Below are 22,048 nucleotides of genomic sequence, written 5' to 3' on the forward strand. Positions count from 1 at the left end.
CAGGGCTTTAGGTGGGGCCCAACTAGGAATCATATGCATGTGGCCCAACTAGGGATCATCTGGGTTCCATCTAAATGAGTAGCAACACCACACAAACAAGTTTTAAAGCATTAGAGCACACAGTGACATTGAAATCTTTTCAAATTAAAATTTTATTGAAATTACCCATCATATTATGCTATATTCTGAAATTCCAGAGACAATATTTAAAGAAGCAGATTTATGTCAGATTAAAGAGTAACTCTTTAAAGTTATATACCTAATTGTTAAAATACATACTTTTAACCTGTATTTGACCCAGTCTATACTGAACACTTTGAACATTTGAAAAGGAAATAAATTGGGGACAGTTAGAAGAAGCAGCAACTATACATGTATCAGTACAGCTTACACTGCAGACAGTCATTTGTGCATTCTGGACACTGTCCTCAAACTCTTGTCTCAGACTTTTTTTAAAGTTCCCTCTCAGTTTCTTGCCAGTTGATCTGAGCAGTCTTCTTAAGAGCCTCTGCAAAACAAATTAGTTTTTTTTAGAGATTATGATTTTAGAGAAATCATGTTACTTACACATACTTACACAATACCTTATGAAAGAATAACAACTTTTACACAGGATAAAAAAAAACAAAAACAGCATTAAACTTCAATTGGAATAGTCGGTATTGGAATGTCACTGGAAGGGCATTTGGGAAATTTAACAGAGAATTACTGTTTATTTATTCAGACTATTCCGATTTAATTTTGTATTAATAAAACCAGTTTATAAAGTATGAATATGAGATGTGTTTGAAAGCATCAAATCATTCATTGATACAAGTTAACCATTAAAAACTATTGCTAATGATTTATGATTGCTTTTAAAGTAGAAATACAAAAATATTACTCTTTGTGTCTTTGGAAAATAATTGAGGTGATCACAGGTGTGGATGATTCTTAAATTTCCAGGATGGCTCAACTTAAGAGTCATAGTTTTAATAAACAAGTTAGAATTAAGTCAAAATGAGAATCTGATTCTTTTAGTGTTTCAGACAGAGATCACGATTCTGAACAGATAAAATAACAACATAACATGTAATTTACTAGAGGTTCTGACAAATGTTAATTCCGGCAGTCGATTTAAAATGTTTAATCTGAATGAAAAAAAAAGGTTTGAATGAATAATTAAATGACTAAAATACGTGTTTCATTACTGGATGAATCAGTGTTTTTGAACGAATCTCTAGAATGAATGATTAAAGTTTAAAGTGTAAAGTTTCTTGTAAAAGTTGATTCTTCTTCTAAAAATGGCTACTGTAGACAGTGTTTATATCTGAACTATAAACTTATCTCAGTACTTGAATTACGAGCTGATGTTGTTGTAATATTATTTAAGAATATAATAAATTACTGTTGTGTCAATCTAAAATGATCTTCCCACTCATCATTCTGTGAAGTGGTGCAGGACAACTTTGTCCAACAAGTGCTTGTTTCGGACTCTCATCTGCAGATACCTTGTTTTTTTTTACGGCTTGATTAATATAAGCAGCACGGCAAGGCTTTTTGTACTCCGCGTCTCCTAATAAGGACCTGAAATAGGTAAATATAAGTCTGCTTTTTAAAACAACAGAGGATGGTTAGATTGTGACAACAGCAGGAAACTGCATATTACGTTTACATCAAAAGATTAAATCAAATTTGAAGCTTGTGACTTATAAATGCACATCAACCCGATGACTTAGCATTCATGTAAAAACTATGTTCAGAATCAGATTAATCAATCAGAATGATTTCATTTTCAGAATGATTTTAATTTGTGTGTGTGTGTGAGGCGCGATCGAACAGTGTAAACATAAAAACATACTAGATCATTTTGTTTATACAGGATTAAGTTACTGTAAAATTTAAAGGAAAACAAATATATTAATCTGAAATGTAGCAAATTAATTTTCAATTAATTCAGGTACAATTATCAAACATATATCAAGGTCTTTTTGTCTTTTTATTAATTTAATTAATAAACTAATTATATAAAACTATTGTCAGTGCTCTACAAATAAACTGTTTTTTTTTTTGCCTTTACTTTATTAATAAAACTTATTTAAAAAATGCAAGGCTTAAGCAATTTATTTTCCTTTGGTGGTACAGCCTGAGACATGCACAAGCCTTCTGCATTTTTGTTTTGCTTTTCCCTCCATTGTAACAAACTTGTACCGAACTGTGATGTCTGAACCGAACCGTGACTCCTGTGTACCATTCCACCCCTAATAAGTGGCTCTGTATATTTCTGATATGTAGAGAAACATTACACTTAATTCAGAATCCTAACGACACAAAGTATTGAAGTAGTTCACTTTACAAATTAAAATTAGCCCATGATTTACTCATCCTAGGTGTGTATGACTTTCTTCTTTTAGACGAATACAATCGAAGTTATATTAATAAACACACTGATGCTTCCAAGCTGCATAATGGCAGTGGATTGCAACCATCAGATTGAAGCTCCAAAAAGTGCATCTATCCATTATATAAGAACTCTACGTGGCTCCGGGGGGTTAATAAAGGCCTTCTGAAGCTGCGACGCCATGGCGATGGCGACGCCATGAGTTTGTGTAAAAAAATATTCATTTTAAAAACTTTATAAAGTAAAACAACTAGCTTCCAGGCAAACAAACATACGGATTCCACTTAAGGGTAAAGCGCAACTTATGCGAGTAATGTGACGTACTACTGATATTTACGCTACCCCATGATGCACTACGCTACTTCTGACGTCATAAGTTGCGCTTTATACACAAGTAGACTGTGTATGGCCAGAAGCTAGTTATTTTACTTTATAAAGTTTTAAATATGGATACTTTTGGAAACTCATGGCCTTGCTCCAGAAGGACTTTATTAACCCAACCCCATAGTTAATATAACTCCAATTGTATTCATCTGAAAGTCATATACACTAACGGTGGATTGAGGGTGAGTAAATCATGGGGTAATTTTCATTTTAGTGAAAATTACTACTACTCTACGTCAATTATGTAAAATCTAATTTTGTAAATTTTATTAAATTAAGTAAATTCAAAACACCTCACACATAACAAAAGGTTAATGGATTCATACCAGAAGTTACAGTGCAATCCTTCACCAAATTGCCAGTACTCATCTGGATCCTTGGTCAATCTGAGGTTGGGTTGGGTTGGGTGGAGTGGGCTGAAAAGTCCTTAAAAAGAAAGATTTAATTTGTACCATTCCTTTAAACAATATTAAACAAAGCGTATTTAAATTGTACCAACATTTGCCATTATTAAACATTCGGAACAAATGGTCCCCAATAGCTCCCTGGGTGCCGCAGCAAAAACGGCTGCCCACTGCTCCGGGTGTGTGTTCACAGTGTGTGTGTGTTCAATACTCACTGAACACACACACACACACACACACACACACACTGTGAACACACACCCGGAGCAGTGGGCAGCCGTTTTTGCACAAACATGTCACGTCACATCACACAATTGTAGCTTTGAAAAAAGCAAATTGGTACACCAAAATCAAACAGACCATCTAATAATTTTACCTGTCGCCACATTTATCCTGCTATGATACGTCTGAGGGTCTTTCCCTTGATGCTCTTCAGTGAACTAAATAAAGGACTGATGATGGTGACATGTTCTCCTTTCTTTGTCACTTTAGAGGAAGAAAGACAAAAGGATAAAAAGTTACTCAGATTTGTCACTGGTAGATTAAATGACTTTTGATGATGAGAATAGCCTAATACTTTTAACTACATAATATATAAATCCCAATGTAAGGTTTAGAAGCAATGGTTAAAATTGACTTGCATCTTACTGAAGTTGATAATTGTGGTGGATTTGTCTCTCCGTTGGGTGCCTGTTCACCCCAAAAAATCTTCTTCCAATGCTTGAGATATATCCATATGTAAATGACTGTTTTATCAGTCACTTTACTCATTCGGATGCTCCTTCCCGAGAAAAAAAAAAAAATACAAAAAAAAATTATATTTGAATATATTTAAAACACATTTACTTCATTCTTATTATACTTCAAATCCATTAACATATTTATTGACACATCTCCTAAGACTTATATTTAATTTATAATTAAACTTTATTTGGAGCCTTTCTTTAGTACACAATGCACATTTTTTAATATTACGACAACATTTTAAAAAATATAACCATTAATAAAGTGTACCTAAAGTACACAATAGTTTCACTTTAACACAATCAAATACACTTAACCTCAGCACGACTTCCAGATAACTAAAGTGCATTAAATACAACATTTTTTGTTCTTATTGACTTTAAGTATTTATTTTAGGATACCAAAGTACAATTGCAGGGTATTTATATTAAGTACATGTATGTAAATGCTTTGCAGTAAACTTAGCATAAAATAAATGTTTCAAATATATTTTAGTATTATTTTTTTTTTCATTAGGGTTTTCATGTGTTTGAGTTTTAAACTAGCTGACAACATTGACATCAGAGGCTTCAACGTTAAATAAGTGCATACTCTAATCGCGATTAGCATCTTACTGTAAACAAATCAATGGTAACGTTACACACACAGTCACACACACAGCTGCAGGTTGTAGTACGTCCGTTTATCCGTGAAAGTTAACTTACAAAGAACATTTCTGGGAAGTTAATGAACTCCATTAACACACGATCGGTTTACCTGCATTATATATTCTACCATGAACTATATTAACATTCTTATCCGCTTATTTTAATGTAATACCTAACTTAAACGTTTAAATCTGTATTATTAATTGATCTCTATTTTTCTAAAATGATAGTGGATAGGACATGAATACGAAGCCTAACTTTACGTAATGGAGACTGAAAAAATTTCTCTTACCTGATATCGCCAAAATGTTTGCAGGACTCACACATCCAGACCGACCTTCCTCTGTGTTCACATATCAGCTTCTGTTCTCCTCCGTTTACATGTCACAACGCAAATTAGTTTAAAATAATAATTTAACAGGCATAAGGAAAGACCGAGTAATCTTGCCGAGCAGTAGCACACACATGTCGTCATCATCAATACTAACTGACGTATTTTCAAACTTGACCAGTAAAAAGGCGCGCACGGTTGTCATTGGCCAGTTACGTAGATGGCAGTCATATTAACCAATCATGATCAAAGAAGGTAAAAACAACCAATAGCAATTGTTCCAGCGTGGTAATGGAAAATATTACTTTTTTTTCCTTCTTTTTTTTTTTTTAAGAAATGTGTGTTCAGTTTTATTTGTAGACTATGTTATTTAATTAGTTGGTCAAATAGTGTTTTGATGACAGTGTGAATAAAAATGCAATCCTGCATGGTAAGCTTTAGGCAAACACAAAATTGTCCAAACAAACAAAATCACACAAAGAAAAAAAGTTTCTGCTGCACTTCTCTCCTGAGATTGAAATTATATCCATTATTATTATTATTGTTGTTAATAATATGATTATATTTTAACATAAATTTAGATTTTTGAAGTGGTGTTTGGATCAAAATATTATACAATGCTAAAATAACAAAATAATAATTAGAAATAATTATAATTCAAAGATGTATTCCTTGAAGACATGACATTGATTCAACATACAGATTTTGTAAAAACAAACAAACAAAAAAAAAAAACTAACCCTAACCCTAACCCAACAACTGACATTATTTCAACCGTATTTCAACTTTGAGGGTCAGTCATGTGCCCACTATGACTGAAAATAAAAGTCTGTACTGTTGGCCTCAAAAGAAAACTGAACTCAAAACACAATATGCTAAATGAATGAAACTGCACTTTATTCTGTACTCCTAGTATATGATGCAAATATGATTTCTGAATTTACATTGGATTTTCCCTTCAAACCATGAATTTCCATTCTATCTTTCTTTACTTGGGCTATTTCATCATCTGAACTGATGTGCCCCTTACAATAATCAAAACCCTAACCCTAACCCTAACCCCAATATTCAATCTCTAGAATTACATTGTCACTAACCGACTGACCAGAAAACTCTGGAGTATCTCAATTGAATAAGGGCATATGGCTGTTGCTAGGGGTTTGATTTCTTCTACCCATCTCTAAGCCATTAAAATTCCATTATTTAGATAGATTTTGATAGACAGAATTTGATAACTTCTGTAACCCGTTCTTCATATTGTACAGTGACCATTTTCTGGATATTTTGAACCATTTGTATATTTTTTTTTTTAAATAACTATATGGAGATAAGCATTTTGCAGTAACTCACAAAATCAGACCACTAAAAGTTGACACTTTGAATATTTAATGTCATGGGTTGGAACTAATGCCTGCTGAACACCAACACTCCAGGACTGGATTTGAAGAGACATGGCCTATAGGCTACTGTAACCAAATACACTATATTGCCAAAAGTATTGGGACACCCCTCCAAATAATTGAATTTGGGTGTTTCAATCAATTTCGTGGCCACAGTTGTATAAAATCAAGCACTAAGCAGACGCTTCTACAAATTTTGTGAAAGAATAGGTCGCTCTCAGGAGCTTAGTGAATTCAGTGAGTTCAAGCGTGGTACCAGGTTTCCATTTGTGTAATAAGTCCACTTGTGAAATTTCCTCACTACTAAATATTCCGCAGTCAGCTGTTAGTGGTTGTTAGTGGCATATTACAGTATATGAAAGATTATAAATTACAAATATACTGCATATAATTGTTTTAATGATTGTACAGATATGTTGTTTACAAGTGTATAGTTTATGATGCAATTTACAGATGCACAATTTATATTTACTACATAATTCATTATATTCACAATTATACTTGTATGTATTTCTCCATTCAGGGTCCATATAGAGATTACCTATGTGGCTACCACCATAAGACTGATTGTGTTTGCTCATGACACATATGGTTTATCAAAGTGGGTCCCATATGTTTTTCCCATTCATAACCCATATAGAGATTACCTATGTGGGTACCACCTTGGGCCCATGTAGGCAGCCTATATAGGACTGATTGTGTTTGCTCATGTCTGACCCATATGGTTTATCAAAGTGGGCCCCATATGTTTTTCCCATTCATAACCCATATAGAGATTACCTATGTGGGAACTACCTTGGGCCCATGTAGGCAGCCTATATGGGACTGGTTGTGTTTGCCCATGTCTGACACATATAGTTTGGCCAAGCGGGCGCCATATGTATTTCCCCATTCAGGGCCCATATAGAGATTACCTATGTGGGTACCACCTTGGGCCCATGTAGGCAGCCTAAATAGGACTGATTGTGTTTGCCCATGTCTGACCCATATGGTTTATTAAAGTGGGCCCCACATATTTTCCCCATTCATAAGCCATATAGACATTACCTATGTGGGTACCACCTTGGGCCCATGTAGGCAGCCTATATGGGACTGGTTGTGTTTGCCCATGTCTGAAACATATTGTTTTGGCCAATTGGGTGCCATATGTATTTCCCCATTCAGGGCCCATATAGAGATTACTTATGTGGGTACCACCTTGGGCCCATGTAGGCAGCCTATATAGGACTGATTGTGTTTGCTCATGTCTGACCCATATGTTTTATCAAAGTGGACCCCATATGTTTTTCCCATTTATAACGCATATAGAGATTACCTATGTGGGAACTACCTTGGGCCCATGTAGGCAGCCTATATAGGACTGATTGTGTTTGCCCATGTTTGACACATATGGTTTATCAAAGTGGGTCCCATATGTTTTTCCCATTCATAAACCATATAGAGATTACCTATGTGGGTACTACCTTGGGCCCATGTAGGCAGCCTATATGGGACTGGTTGTGTTTGCCCATGTCTGAAACATATTGTTTTGGCCATTTGGGTGCCATATGTATTTCCCCATTCAGGGCCCATATAGAGATTACCTATGTGGGTACCACCTTGGGCCCATGTAGGCAGCCTATATAGGACTGATTGTGTTTGCTCATTTCTGACCCATATGTTTTATCAAAGTGGACCCCCATATGTTTTTCCCATTTATAACCCATTTAGAGATTACCTATGTGGGAACTACCTTGGGCCCATGTAGGCAGCCTATATAGGACTGATTGTGCTTGCCCATGTTTGACACATATGGTTTATCAAAGTGGGTCCCATATGTTTTTCCCATTCATAAACCATATAGAGATTACCTATGTGGGTACTACCTTGGGCCCATGTAGGCAGCCTATATAGGACTGATTGTGTTTGCCCATGTCTGACGCATATAGTTTGGCCAAGCGGGCGCCATATGTATTTCCCCATTCAGGGCCCATATAGAGATTGCCTATGTGGGTACCACCTTGGTCCCATGTAGGCAGCCTATATAGGACTGATTGTGTTTGCCCATGTCTGACCCATATGGTTTATTAAAGTGGGCCCCACATATTTTCCCCATTCATAACCCATATAGAGATTACCTATGTGGGTACCACATTGGGCCCATGTAGGCAGCCTATATAGGACTGATTGTGTTTGCCCATGTTTGACACATATGGTTTATCAAAGTGGGTCCCATATGTTTTTCCCATTCATAAACCATATAGAGATTACCTATGTGGGTACTACCTTGGGCCCATGTAGGCAGCCTATATGGGACTGGTTGTGTTTGCCCGTGTCTGAAACATATTGTTTTGGCCAATTGGGTCCCATATGTTTACCCCATTCATAACCCATATAAAGATTATCTATGTGGGTACAACCTTGGGCCCATGTAGGCAGCCTATATGGGACTGATTGTGTTTGCTCATGTTTGACCCATATGGTTTATCAAAGTGAACCCCATATGTTTTTCCCATTCATAACCCATGTAGAGATTACCTATGTGGGAACTACCTTGGGCCCATGTAGGCAGCCTATATGGGACTGATTGTGTTCGCCCATGTCTGACACATATAGTTTCACCAAGCGGGCGCCATATGTATTTCCCCATTCAGGGCCCATATAGAGATTAAGAGATTACCTATGTGGGTACCACCTTGGGCCCATGTAGGCAGCCTATATAGGACTGATTGTGTTTGCCCATGTCTGACCTATATGGTTTATTAAAGTGGGCCCCACATATTTTCCCCATTCATAACCCATATAGAGATTACCTATGTGGGTACCACCTTGGGCCCATGTAGGCAGCCTATAAAGGACTGCTTGTGTTTGCCCATGTCTGACCCATATGGTTTATCAAAGTGGACCCCATATGTTTTCCCATTTATAACCCATATAGAGATTATCTATGTGGGTACCACTTTGGGCCCATGTAGGCAGCCTATCTAGGACTGATTGTGTTTGCCCATGTCTGACCCAAATGGTTTATCAAAGTGGACCCCATATGTTTTTCCCATTCATAACCCATATAGAGATTACCTATGTGGGAACTACCTTGGGCCCATGTAGGCAGCCTATATAGGACTGATTGTGTTTGCCCATGTCTGACCCAAATGGTTTATCAAAGTGGACCTCATATGTTTTTCCCATTCATAACCCATATAGAGATTACCTATGTGGGAACTACCTTGGGCCCATGTTGGCAGCCTATATAGGACTGATGGGCCCCATATGTATTTCCCCATTCATAACCCATATAGAGATTACCTATGTGGGTACCACATTGGGCCCATGTAGGCAGCCTATATAGGACTGATTGTGTTTGCCCATGTCTGACCCATATGGTTTATCAAAGTGGGTCCCATATGTTTACCCCATTCATAACCCATATAAAGATTATCTATGTGGGTACAACCTTGGGCCCATGTAGGCAGCCTATATGGGATTTATTGTGTTTGCCCATGTCTAACCCATTTGATAAACCCAAATGGGCCCCATTTGTGTTGCCCATTTTGAACCCATGCACTCATTTCCCATTAGTGACCCAACTAGGACCCACATGGGGAGCCCACCTGTTTTTGCCCATGTGGGACCTACTTAGCTGACCCAAGTGGGCCCCAGATAAGATGCCCATTTTGGGACCATACCCACTTGGTACCCACGTAGCCCACGCATAAACCATGTGGGGCCCACATATACATGTTGGCTGGGGACGAGGGTTTGGAGAATTCGCATCAGCTGTGTGTGTGTGTGTGTGTGTGTGTGTGTGGCCATCATCAAGTGGTGTTTCAGACACTTGTTTTATACATATATACTGTATGTATGTGTGTGTGTGTATTTCTTTTTTAAACACAGGATCAAACGCCTTCTCAGAGGTATGTACAAATAAATAACTACGTGCCAATCCTCAGAGTGTTTTTCTCTGAAGCTGACCTAAAACCAGCCTTTAGGCTCTCCAGAGAAACCATCAACCTGCTGGTCCAGATGTTGCCTCTGCAAAAGCCACATGGATGGAGCCACGAAATCGAGATGGCTGTCTGTGTCTACTGGCTTGCATGTGGCACCTCATACAGAGTGACAGCAGTCACTTCTATTTCTGATCTACTTGCTACCGTTAGGCCAGATCATCAGACAGCATGGTCTCAACTTTCATAGCTACGCTGATGATATTCAAATCTACTTCACGATCAATCCCAACTCATCTTTTCCACCCTCTTCAGTTACCTCCTGCCTCCACGAACTTAAAACATGGATGTCCTCTAACTTTTTACAGCTTAATGCTGGTAAAACAGAAATCCTGTTGATTAACCCTAGATCACAGAGTTCACCCGGACATGACATTTTTATTGATATAGATGGTATTGAGATTAGGCCTTCAAAAACTGTTCGGAATCTGGGAATTTTGTTCGACCCCACGCTCAGCTTTCACTCACACATTAGTCAGACTGTCAAATCATGCTTCTTTCACCTGCGGAATATTGTTCGTATTCGCCCCTCTCTTAACTTTATAGATGCGGAAATTGTTATTCATGCTTTCATCACTTTCAGACTGGACTTCTGTAACTCATTATACAGCGGACTACCCACCAAAGCAATACACCGCCTTCAAATGGTACAAAACTCTGCTGCACGAGCCCTCACATATAATAAAAAAATCTGCCCACATCACTCCTATCCTTCACCAACTGCACTGGCTTCCTGTCATAAACCGCATCCAATTCAAACTGTTAGTCCTAGTGTATAAAGCCTTACATGGCCCGGCACCCAAATACCTTGTTGATTTGGTACAGCCATACGTTCCAACTCGGGCCCTTAGGTCCAGCACTGAAAACCTACTTGTGGTACCCCGGGTCAGACTCTCTACGGTGGGCGGTACGGATTTTAGTGTTGTTGGCCTTAAGCTTTGGAATAAGCTGCCCCTGAATCTTCGTGCGACCGACAACATCCGGACTTTCAAAAAACTACTCAAAACTCATTTATTCAAGCTTGCCCAATAAATAAGTATCCTCAACACCGTTTTCTTTGTTCTCCACTTTCTTAGTTCTATTTGCTACATACTTTGTCGTAATTGTATATTTTGGGTAAATAGTACAATGTGTTTTTCTTTGATTCTTGTCAATTAGTGTATGCTTGTTTCCATCTGTTTGTCTGTAATAAGCAGATGGCCTTTGTATCTGTTTGCTTGCTGTTTGTTTGCTATTTGTATTGCATTGTGAAGCGACCTTGGGTTCTTGAAAGGCGCTATATAAAATAAACATATTATTATTATTATTATTATATGGTCATTGACTGTTTTTTAAGCACACCTAGCAGAATGTCAATGACAACAGAAAAGATAACTATTAATCACCAACTATTTTAGTTGAAAAGAAACATGCCAAATTTGATGGCTGTCTACAAATAATGTCTGTAATGAGTATCTATTGTGATGAGTACTGATTTAAGCCTGCAGGTGGCAGTAATGTGGTGTATAAGATGAAGTGCATTCCCTAGAGGAAGAGGTTGTAATGGAGACATGCTTTGTGTGCCACATGGAATAAAGACGCCAGTACCATCTATTCTTTTTATCTTTATTTGTTGTCTCTGGAACAATACATGGTACCAGGAGTGGGGTCCGAAAAACCCAATGGATGCCATTAAACCACCGGGATCGTTGAAGTTGTGTGGAAATGTTGATGCACATTGGAGGACTTTCAAACAGCAGTTTGAGTTGTATGTTGTGGCTATTGGACAACAAGCGGCTGTGGATGAAAGAAAAATCGCCCTGTTACTTACCATTGCTGGAGCTGATGCCGTGGAGGTCTATAACACCTTTAATTTTGATGAAGAGGCAGACAAGAAGAAACTGGATAAGGTACTGGAAAAATTTGATGCTCATTGTTTGTCAAGGAAGAACGAGACATATGAACGATATGTATTCAGAACACGTGTGCAGCATGAAGGAGAGGCTTTTGATTACTTTCTGACTGATCTCAAGATAAAGGCAAAGACTTGTAACTTTAATGAATTGAGAGATTCAATGATTCGTGATCAGATTGTTTTTGGTATCTATGAGAAGAAACTGAGAGAAAGATTGTTACGAGAATCAGAACTCACCTTGGATTATGCTGTCAAATTGTGCCAATCCAGTGAAGTAGCGAGACAGCAAGTGAAACTGTTTGATGGGACTAATACAGCCGCTATGTCATTTCAGAGTGTAGAAGTTGACACCATTTCCTTCAGAGACAAGAGAAGAGGTAACACACAAGGTTTCAGAGACAATGATACAAGAGGTTTCAGAGATAATGACAATGAAACATTCTCATGCAAGCGCTGTGGGACCAAACATAAGTTCAGACAGTGCCCAGCTTTCGGAATAAGATGTTCTAAGTGTAATGGCCCCAACCACTTTGCAAAAATGTGTTTTTCAAAAGACATGAAGAAGGAAAATAAAGTGCATTTAGTGGAGGAGGCAGATGACAGTGATTTGAGCGACTCATTTTATGTGAACATGGTTTCTGAAGAGAAAGTCAAACTGGATGCTGAAACGTGTGTATCAAGTGATGATTTAGTCAAGTCTTCGATGTGTATTGTTCCTCTTGTGGCGAATGGGACTGTAGTACCCTTTAAATTAGATACGGGTGCAAAAGTTAATTTAATTAACATCAGAGATGTGAAAGCACTGAAAGAAAAACCTCTAATTAAAAAACGTACAGTTCCCCTCAAAGCCTATAATGGACAACCAATTGAAACACGAGGAATATGCAGACTAAACATACAAGTAAAAGGAAAGATGAAGAGTTTGATGTTTGTTGTAGTTCCTAATGGTCATGAATCTCTTTTAGGAGATAAAGCGTGTGAAGACCTTAATTTGGTTAAAAGAGTGTATCAAGTCAATAAGGAAACAGTAGTCTTACAGCCTGTCTGTGACAATATAACTGACATTGCCAAACAATTTCCAGATGTTTTTGAAGGTCAAGGCACACTGCCATTTACCTATAAAATACAACTGAAAGATGATGCTTCTCCAGTCATACATGCTCCTCGGCGGGTCCCTGCACCTCTGCGTGAGGCCTTGAAAAAGGAATTGGATCGCATGACCCAATCAGGAGTAATCCAACGGATTGATCAACCTACAGACTGGGTAAACTCCATAACCTGTGTGAAGAAGCCTAACGGGGATTTAAGAGTGTGCTTCGATCCTAAAGACCTAAATGATAGCATCAAACGAGAACATTACCAGATACCCACCCGTGAAGAGATCATTAGTGACATGTCAGGAGCTAAGTTTTTTAGCAAATTAGATGCATCTCAAGGATTCTGGCAGATCCGATTGGATTCTGAGAGTAGCCAGTATTGTACATTTAATACTCCCTTTGGGCGATATTGTTTTCTTCGACTTCCTTTTGGAATCAAATCAGCTCCTGAGATTTTTCATCGAGCTATGGAAACCCTTATTGAAGGTCTAGAGGGTGTTCGAGTATATATTGATGATATTGTGGTGTGGGGGTCCAACATTCAACAACATAATCAGCGATTAGTAAAAGTGATGGAAAGAGTTCGAGCACATGATTTAAAGCTCAATCAGAAAAAGTGCCAATTTGGAGTTACAGAGATCACGTTCTTAGGGGACAAGCTGTCTGCAAAAGGTGTGGAGCCACATCCAGCAAAAGTGCAAGCCCTCCTTGATATGCCTCAACCTACAGATAAGAAGGGAATTCTGCGTGCTTTGGGAATGGTGAACTTCCTGGGAAAATTTCTGCCAAATTTGTCAGCCAAAACTACCCATATGAGAAAGTTGTTACAAAATGATCAGGAGTTTGTCTGGACTTCAGAACATGATCAAGAATGGAAGCAGTTAAAGGAAACTCTTACTACTGAACCTGTCCTTGTTTTCTTTGATCACACACGACCAACTAAGATCTCTACAGATGCCTGTTACGAACCCCGTTATGAAAGTGCTCGTTATATGGGGTAAGCAACATAAAGACACGCGATAACAAGTTAGCAATATGAAATAGTTTATTATGGGATCAAAACTCACGTATCAGCAGGCAACTGATAGAGGACAAAAATAGACAGACGTAGACCAACGCAACATAGAAACAAACAACATTCAAACACAGGTGAACAGCGGCTGGCGGAAACCTCAGCCTAGCCTCCAGGATAAACAACTAATTCTACGTCTATCACGAGAGAAGAAGGAACTAAAGTATAAAGGCAATCGCGTCCACATCTTTCCTGATTTCAGCGCCGGCACTGTCCACAAACGTCGGCAGTTTGATGATATCAAGAAAAAACTCCGTGAACTTAAGATGGAATATTCTCTTCTATATCCCGCTATACTGAGGATCATTGCAGCGGGCAAAGTAGTCCTGTTCAAAAGTCCTGGAGATGCGGAGTCCTTCCTTCGGGATTTTGAGGCTCACTCACAGAAAGACTGACTACACTGGTCTCATTGAACTTGAGAGGTATCAAACTAAAAGAGTTTATCGCGATTTGGTTGTTATTTGTGGCATGAAAGGCATATACATTTATTGAAGTGAGCTACCTGTTTCTCATGCCGATTAACCTAATTTTGGCCTTCATATTTATTTATTTTTTCTCTTTTTTTTTTTTTTTTTTTTTTTTTTTTTTTTATAATGATGTTGGCCATTGTATTATTCTATTTCACATTACTAACGGCTGTGAATCAGCTTGACTCAAATTATTATTTTTGTATGGAAAATGATCTAATATTTGGCTATCTATCACTTCATGTAATTTTTATGAGAAACTTGGCAGACTGTATCTGTATTTTGTTATGTTTTGGCCTAATCGGTTTTTGACTGTTGTGTGTGTGTGTGTGTGTGTGTGTGTGTGTGTGTGTGTGTGCGCGTGTGCGTGTGCGTGTGTATGCTGCTCACCCCCACTCCTCCCAACTGTTTCTTTTATGTCTCTGAATAGTCAACATGGGTAAAGGTTTATTTGTCATCCACCTGAACATAAGGAGTTTACCACATAAAATCGATCTTTTAAGGGCCTGGCTTGTCTATAATAAACCCAAAGTTATCACACTGTCTGAGACTTGGTTGAATAATAATATATTAGATGAGGAAATTAAACTGGATGGTTATGTTCTGTATAGAGCTGATAGGGGTACTCGAGGAGGAGGGGTAGCTATTTATGTTTCCTCAACTTTATCATCTGAGTCTATACCTCCTAAGGAAAACCCAGTATACTTTGAATGTCTTTTTGTTAAAATTAGTTTACATGTAAATAAACAGCTAATTATAGGGAACATTTACAGACCTCCAAACTCCCCAACAGAGTCAATACACTGCATAGGCACTACCATAAAATCTATGGGTAACTCAAATGAGATGATTATCCTAGGTGATTTTAACATTAACTGGTTAGATCGGTCATCTTTAAGTGATATAAATTATTTTGAAGGTTTAAATCTGACTCAATTAATTAGAGAACCTACCAGGGTTGACCATAGATCCAAATCTTTGTTGGACTGGATTTTGGTCACCCACTCTAACAGAATTATTGAATCTGGTGTCCTACCCGATTGCTTCAGTGATCATTCCATGGTCTTCTGTGTATGGAAAATTAGATTACCTCGTCTACCACCCAAGGTGATCAGGATAAGACAGAGTAAACATCTTAACACTGACTTTTTTATCCAAGATTTATTAGAAATAAACTGGAATAGGTTCCATCTTATCCCTTTTGTTGAGGATGCTTGGAATTTTTTTTATACGGAAGTTCTCAAAGTAATTGATAAACATGCCCCTTGGATATCAGTAAAGGTTAAGGGCCGACATTTACCATGGATTGAGGCTGACTTAATACATCTTTTTAAACAAAGAGATAAGGCATGGGAAAAGTACCGCCTGTCAAAGGACTCAGTTGATTTGGCTTCATATAAACAATTAAGAAATACGTGTACGACTAAAACAAGAAATGCTAAATCGAATTATTATAAAAACTCTTTGTCTAATAACTTCAATAATTCTAAGAATTTCTGGAAAAGTCTTAATTCTTTATTAAATAATTCTTCTAAAAGCATTGCTACCAAAATTAAAGTTAATAATGAGGTTATCAGTGATCCTTCCATAGTTGCCAATGCTTTCAACCAACACTTTTCCTCTATTTGTAGCTCACAATTTTCTAATTTCCCTTTCTTTGGTTTGGCAGATGAGCCTAACAGTTCCTTTTCATTTGCTACAATATATCCTACTGATGTTCAGCAGGTAATCTATGAACTAAAGTCAGGCAATGGTACAGATCCAGATGGTCTGGAGATTAAGTTTATTAAGCTTGCGTCTCATGTACTGGCATTTCCTTTATCAGATTTATTTAATTTATCTTTATCCACCTCGGTGGTTCCATTAATGTGGAAATCTGCCAGAGTTATACCAATACATAAAGTTGGAGATACACTTGATCTCAACAACTACAGACCTATTTCTATCATTAGTAGTATAGCAAAAGTCTTCGAAAAACTATTATTTAAACAATTATTTAAATATATTAATGAATTTTCTATTTTGTCACCAAATCAATCTGGTTTCAGACCAAATTTCTCCACAACTACTGCTCTTCTAAAATTTACCAACGATGTTTCATCCTCCCTAGACAATAACATGTCAACTGGTGCAATATTCATAGATCTTACTAAGGCCTTTGATATGGTAGATCACTATTTGCTTCTTGATAAGTTATATGCGATAGGCCTTTCTAAACACTCTATACTTTGGTTTAATTCTTATCTTCACTGTAGACGTCAGTGTGTCTATGTAAATGGTTATGTATCTCAGTCCTTAATAATGGAGAAAGGTGTTCCTCAAGGCTCTTCTTTAGGGCCTCTTTTATTTTCTTTATTTATTAATGATCTTCCTCTAATTTGCTCAGATTGTTGTATTCATCTATATGCAGATGACACAGTGATTTATTCATCTAATGTGACTGTTTCTAAGATTCAATCCTCATTACAATCTAACTTCAATGCTATTCAACACTGGTTCCAATCTAACCATCTTCTATTGAATAAGAATAAATCATATAGTATATTGTTCCCCACTAGATCAGCTATACGGAAGCAAGATAATAATCTTTCAATTAAATTCTTAGATGATACTCTACTTGTACAAGTTGATGAACTTAAATATCTGGGCCTTTGGCTTGACTCCCAACTTTCATTTAGGTGTCATATTAATTCTGTAGTAAAAAAGATTAACTGTAATTTACGAATATTATATCGTTCTATTAACTGTTTTACTCAATTAATTAGGTTAAGAATTGTGTCACAATTAATATTTCCCATACTAGATTATGCAGATGTTGTCTATCAAAACGCATCCGAAGCAAATTTGAAAGCATTAAATGTTGCTTTCAATAATATATGTAGGTTTGTGTTGAGATGCCCATTTACTACTCACCATTGTGTAATGTATGACTCATTGAATTTATTATCACCAAAAGCCAGAAGACAGTATCACTGGTATCAGGTCATCTTCAAATGTATGTACTATGATTACCCCTCTTACTTGAAGGAATACTTAATTCCATATAGACCCAGTTATAGATTGAGACACACTGAATATCTCTCTTTTACTGTGCCAAACATCTCTAAAGAGAGTGGTAGATGTGCATTCAATTTTAAAGCCCCTTCAGAATGGAATAGTCTACCTGGGTCTCTAAGATCTGTTACTTCCTTTCGTTCCTTCAAAACATCTCTTTTTGTTTATTTGCAATCAAATTGTAATTGTTTTCTTTGATTTTGTTTTTTTTATACCCAATATGTGGGTTGCTTTTTGTCCTTTTTTCTTATTTATGTGTATATATGTGAGTATGGGTTTGGGTGTGAGTCTGAGATATGTATATGTAAATGTTGTCATGCATCCAAACATCACAATGTGTTTTATACATGGATTTGTTTCCAATAATGACTTGTTGGGTCAGGTGAGGTGGGACGAGGGAGAGCTTTTGTGTGTGTGAATGTATGTGTTGTATTATCTTAGTCTATGTTTCGAGGACCCCCTCGAAAACGAGATGTTTCATCTCAAGGGGTTATCCTCATCAATAAATAAATTTCAAATTTCAAATTTCATGATGCACACAGGACTCCTTGTCAATCCTCTTAAGCCCTTCTCCCTCCGTGAACGTCAAGCTCTTCACAGAGCTTAAAACAGTGATCACAACGATCACGCCGCTGTGGGAAACAAACGTATCCCCCTCACGTTCCGCCCTCTTCTCTCTTTACTCCGATGTTATATAGGCTATCCAGCCTAGATACTAAATCAGCCGCAGGTGCGCAGGGGCGGAGCCTATTAGGAAAGAGAGAACCGGATCAATGAAAGCGATAAACACAAATAAACATAACTCTGGCCGTAACACTTCCCCCCTGAAAACAGAAACAGTTTTTTCGTTCTCCCCTCTTCTCGTACAGAGAAAACAAACGAAAAACTGATTCTGAAAATCAGAGAAAAGTAGGCTATGACCTAAACCCTCGACAATGCATCGGCCACTACATTCTCAGATCCTTTCTTGTAACGGATCTCTAAGTTATATGGTTGCACAATTAGTGCCCATCGCATCAGCCGCTGATTGTGATTATACATCTTACTCAAGAAAATTAACGGATTGTGATCTGTATAAACAATAACAGGAAACATACTGGCCCCCACATAAACATCAAAATGCTGTAGTGCCAGCAACAGAGCTAACGTTTCCTTCTCTTTTGTAGAGTAATTAAACTGATGACGGTTGAACTTAGCAGAGAAGTAGGACACAGGATGAGGTATCCCGTCAGAACCCTCCTGTAGAAGAACAGCTCCCGCTCCCACAGCACTAGCATCTACCTCCATCTGAAACGGAGAGAAAACGTCCGGGGCAGATAACACTGGAGCACTGCAAAGAAGAGACTTAGCCGACAAAAATGCCTGTTGGCACTCATTAGTCCAAACGAAATCAACTTTCGGACTACATAATCGAGTTAAGGGAGCTACAACACTTGAAAAATTTCTACAAAAACATAGGTAGTACCCTACCATTCCGAGAAATCTACGTAGCTCTCGCCTTGTAGAAGGTACTGGATATTCTAGTACGACAGACACTTTTCCCTCTAATGGCCGAACGTGACCATTTCCTACCTGCTTTCCCAGGTATGTAACAGAGGCCTTAGCGAATTCACATTTTCTCAAATTCAATGTTAAAGACGCAGCAGCTAACCGACAGAACACATCAAATAGCGTCGACAGATGTTCAGCCCATGTAGATGAGTAAATAACTACATCATCCAAATAGACGTTACAATTAGAAACATCACCTAAAACCATGGACATCAATCTCTGAAACGTCGCTGGGGCGTTTCGGAGGCCAAACGCCATACGCGTATACTGAAGAAAAGAATCAGGAGTTACAAACGCAGAAATCTCAGAAGCGCGCTCGGTTAGAGGCACTTGCCAGTAACCCTTCAGCAGATCTTACTTCATAATGTATTTCGCGGCCCCAAGAGTATCAATACAGTCATCGATACGCGGAAGAGGAAAAGCGTCGGGTACAGTAACGGAATTAACTTTCCTAAAATCAGTGCAAAAACGAGAAGATCCATCCGCCTTTGGCACTAAAATACACGGTGAGCTCCATGGGCTACCACTCGGAACAGCAAATCGGTTTTTCAGTAGATACTCTACTTCAAGTTTCATTGCCTCTCTTTTACTCACCGGGCAGCGATACGCATGCTGCTTTATGGGCCGTGCATTACCGACATCAATGTCATGTCGAATGACAGAAGTACCAGGAGGGACATCACTGAAAAGACTCGGGAAACTGTCTAACAGTTTCCTTATATCCTTCAGCTGTTCACTAGACAAATATGACAGTTGAGAGGAAAGAGTTGACAACACCTCAGAGTTCTTTAAACAACCGCCATTCAAAACCTCCATGGATACGTTTAACCCATCATCCACATCGGTAGGCAAAGTACAAGTAAGCAATGAAACTCGCTCTTCCACCGACGCCACTTTTTCAGGAACGTTAACGATCTCGTCTTTATGTTCACGACCCAAATATGACTTCAGCATATTTACGTGACATAAACGAGTTTTCCGCCTCCGTTCGGGAGTATGTATGATGTAGTCCGTGTCACTCACCTTATTTTTAACTAAATACGGACCTGAAAAACGCGCAGACAGAGCAGATCCAGGATTAGGAATCAATACTAAAACCTTTTCCCCAGGTAAAAAATTACGCATAACTGCCTTCTTATCAAAACAGCGTTTCATTTTCTCCTGTGAAAGAGAAAGAACTTCTTTTGCTACTGCGCAAGCATTTTGTAAACGTTCACGAGAGCGAGAGATAAAATCAAGAGTGTTGGTCTTCTCAGAAGGACCTAAATCGAGAAATTCCTCCTTCAGCATTTTTAAAGGTCCTCGAACATTGTGACCAAACACCAACTCTGAAGGGCTAAAACCAAGCGACTCCTGCCGCACCTCGCGCAACGCGAATAAAACTAGAGGAACTCCTTCATCCCACTCGTTCGCAGTCTCAACGCAGTACTTGCGCAGTGAAGATTTTAAAGTCTGGTGCCAGCGCTCCAACGCTCCTTGAGACTGGGGGTGAAAAGCACTTGACACAACATGTGAAACTTTTAGAGCCTTCAATGAATTACGAAATACTCGAGATAAAAAATTTGATCCCTGGTCTGTTTGGACCGTTTTCGGTAAACTGAAAGTCGTAAAAAATTTCGTAAGCGCTTTTGTCACAGTTTTAGCAGTTATATTCCTTAATGGAATAGCTTCTGGATATCGAGTAGCTACGCACATTATCGTCAGTAAATACTGACAACCAGATTTTGCGCGAGGAAGTGGACCCACACAATCTACGAGAACACGTTCAAACGGTTCACCTACCGCAGGTATAGGGCAAAGCGGAGCAGGCGGCACGAGCTGGTTAGGTTTGCCACCCACCTGACAGAGGTGGCATGTTTTACAGTACCTAGAGACATCAGTTTTTAACCCTGGCCAGAAAAAATGCTGGAGTACCCGGTCATAAGTCTTATTTATCCCAAGGTGTCCAGACCAAGAATGGTCATGGGCTAAACTCAAAACATGTTGTCGGAATTTTAGAGGTACCACTATCTGCTGCACCACATTCCAATCATCTGCCTGCTCAACATTCATCGTTCTACTCCACTTGCGCATCAAAACATTGTCATTCCAGTGAAACTGTTGATTACGCGAGGACGGCAAACCATTCTCAGCACTCACGCGACATTTTTCTAACGTCTGGTCATTCTTCTGAGCATCAATTAAAGTCTCCCGTGAAATGGATGCCTCTGAAACGAGATCAAAACAAACAGGTGGACTTGCAGTCCTCTCAGCATCATTCAAAGACTCCGGAAACGTATCATCTCTCAAGATTTCTGAGAAAACAGAATCACTGAGGTTATTCTCTTGCATATCAAGTTTTTCTTGTGCTCGTGTAATAACAGCGCTAGCTGATAACACATCTGGAAAACTTTTAATAAGTACATCAGAATGCGGCTCAATGTGCGGATCATCGGTCACGTGCACAACCGGCATTACCTTACCACCAGCAATGTCATTTCCCATTATAAAATCAATACCCATCACTGGTAGAGAAGGACGAACTGCTACTTGAAAACACCCAGATGCCAGATCAGACGTAACCCATACGCGGTGAAGAGGAACGGTTAAAAAGCCCATCTCAATGCCTTGTACAATCGTACTGGTGTTACTCGCAGAATC

This window comes from Scardinius erythrophthalmus (assembly GCF_964197995.2).
Source record: "Scardinius erythrophthalmus genome assembly, chromosome: 2".
Taxonomy (NCBI): domain Eukaryota; kingdom Metazoa; phylum Chordata; class Actinopteri; order Cypriniformes; family Leuciscidae; genus Scardinius; species Scardinius erythrophthalmus.